This window comes from Melanerpes formicivorus, unplaced genomic scaffold (assembly GCF_026170545.1).
Source record: "Melanerpes formicivorus ecotype bairdi unplaced genomic scaffold, bMelFor1.0.p_v2 SCAF_196, whole genome shotgun sequence".
In the NCBI taxonomy this organism is placed as follows: domain Eukaryota; kingdom Metazoa; phylum Chordata; class Aves; order Piciformes; family Picidae; genus Melanerpes; species Melanerpes formicivorus.
Window position 1 is genome coordinate 390,001 of NW_027142548.1, and position 2,500 is coordinate 392,500.

A 2,500-nucleotide genomic window follows, 5' to 3' on the forward strand; every position below is an offset into this window, starting at 1 on the left:
CTAGGCACTGTGTACACTTTTAACATGTCCAATTTTTGAAATGGTTTTAAAGGGGCTCTTTCGATGCGATTGAGCCAAACTTCTAATTTATTTTGTAATTCGGGCTTAACTATCCCCACCCAAGGGTCGATTTGCAAGCCAAGATATTTCTCTGACTGACCCGGGTGGATCATGTTTAAAGGGGTACCGCTGATAAGCCATGGAGGACAGTCATTGATGGTATAAGAGTCCTTAGTTGGTTGAATAAAGAAACCATGGCACTTTTCCCCCTGCGTTTTTAATCCAGTTAAGTCACAAAATGCTTCTAGAATTTCAATATTTTTCTCCATTCCTGATTGGGACTTACTCAGCAGGACCAGGTCGTCTGCAAAAGCCAGAGCTGTTAATTTGCCATTCTCGTGTTGGAACCCCTCCCCACACTCTTCTAATTTACATAACAGAGGGTCAATGCACAGGTTAAAGAGGAGTGGTGACATGGGATCGCCCTGTTTCACACCAGTTTTGATTCCTATTGACTCAGACTCTCCTTCTTTAGTTTTGATTCTGGTGTGGATGTTTTGATAGAAGTCCTTAATTAATGCTATTATGTGGTCATCCAGGCCCTTTTGCTTTAGCACCGCCAGGATGTGGGTGTGGCTCACTGAATCAAAGGCTTTGGCCAAATCGACAAAGACAACCCCCAGGGGTTTCTTTTGTTTCTTTGCATTCCTAATTAATAGCTGTAATAGTTTTAAGTTCTCAGCACAGCCAGAAGATTGAATGAAGCCTCTCTGCCTGGGGTTAATGGGACACGCCTTTGCCAACCTCGCAGTTAAGATTCTTGAATAGAGTCTCAGGATGATGGAACCAATAGTAATTGGCCGCCAGTTGTTAATATCATTTTGGCGTTCGGGCGCTGATGATTTAGGTATTAGGATTGTTCGGCATCCCCTTATTACATCTGGAATTTTGCCACTTAACAGCCAGAGATTAAATAGTTCTTTGATCTCCTCACAATTTGGATCCATTTTAAGCAGGGCCTTCAGGGTGATCCCATCAGGGCCTGGTGCCGATTTTTTATTCATGTCTTTGATATTCTTAAGGATCTCTTTCTCTGTAATCAATTCCTTAAAAGCCGAATTATCCGCCCGCCCCACAGACTGGAATGCTCCAAGTCCTTGAAATAAGTTCTGAGACTCCCACCTAGATCTGAAGGTGTTACTGACCTCTTCCAGGGGGATGGCACATTGCGCAGAGTCTTTTTCATCCAGAATCATATTAGCTAACTTCCCTCGATCTAAGCGGAAGAGGCGTTGGAATCGGAGAAATTCTCCACGCTTTCTGGCTCTTTTTCTCATCCATTCCTTTTGAGGTTTCTTCTGCTGAGGTTTACGTTGGCTCTTTTTTGGCACTTTCTGTTCAATTGATTTCTCAAACAAATACAAATATTGGTCCTGAGCTACCTCATTGAGTAATGTTAATGAGTCTGTTTTGCCTTCAATTATTTGTTTATATGTATTTTTAAGGATGGGCAGCTTCCCTGATGTCAGCTTTTCATTAATAGTCTTTTTATAGTGGGCTAGCAGCTCCCTTTCACCAGAAGATGGAATCACAGTCCTCTCCTCTTTTAACCTGTTCTTGCTCTCTTGTGTTTTCTCTCTTTCTGGCACCACAGTTTCTCTTAATAGTCTTCTCTTTTCACTGATCTGTTTTGCTGTTTTAGTTGTTAATTTTTCAGCAATCAATTTGTTAATATTTTTCCTCCCTTCAAACTCGTGATTTAGTTTCTGTAATAATTCTGTTTCCTCTTGGGACCAGATTTTCTTGTGAGCACCTCTTTTAGAGGTCTCTTTGGGGCGAGATGCTTCAATTCTTTCTGCGTTTCTCAGGGCTGGGTGAGCTAATCTCTTATGTTGTCCCAAGCCAATTTTAGTTTTAAAACATTTTTTACATTCTTCACACATAAACCCTTCTACCTGGGTAGGCTCTTGGACCCCTTTGCATTTTGGGAGATGGCATGAGATACTATGATGCTTTTCATTTGTCTTCCCACAGCGGGAACATTGGAAATTGATCTTTCTTTTCCCATGGGCTCTCTTTAGATGGTCAATCAATCTCGTCATATTGCCTGCCCGAGTGGTACAGCATGGACATGTCGGGTTGTCCTCTGGCATCTTCACCAGGGGGGTCCCAGGACAGATATCAGCTGTATTATCCAACTCGGGCGATGCGGTTAGTATTGAGAGCTGACTCATAGAGCTCGGGGTTTCAGGACACTCCACCTCCTCGTTCCTGCTCCTCTCTGTGCTTTCATCTCGGATATCTTTCCCATGAGCTGGAGAAGTGGGTCCTACATACACCTCCGGCAATACTATCAGTTTCTCATTCCAGATAGGATCGTAGGCAGTATTGTCATTGGCTATCATTGAGTTCATGAACTCCATTCCAGCCAGACATACCCCTATCTCCTCGTCTGGTAGTCTCATATCACGTTTGGTCGCAACCTCCAGCCAATCTGCAG

The 2,500-nt window shown here is 43.1% G+C and overlaps 1 pseudogene; it reads right to left on the reverse strand.

The window, feature by feature from the left end:
* The window catches only part of LOC137457727 (28S ribosomal RNA), an 8,479-nt pseudogene that overhangs the window by 2,663 nt on the left and 3,316 nt on the right, over positions 1-2,500 (reverse strand).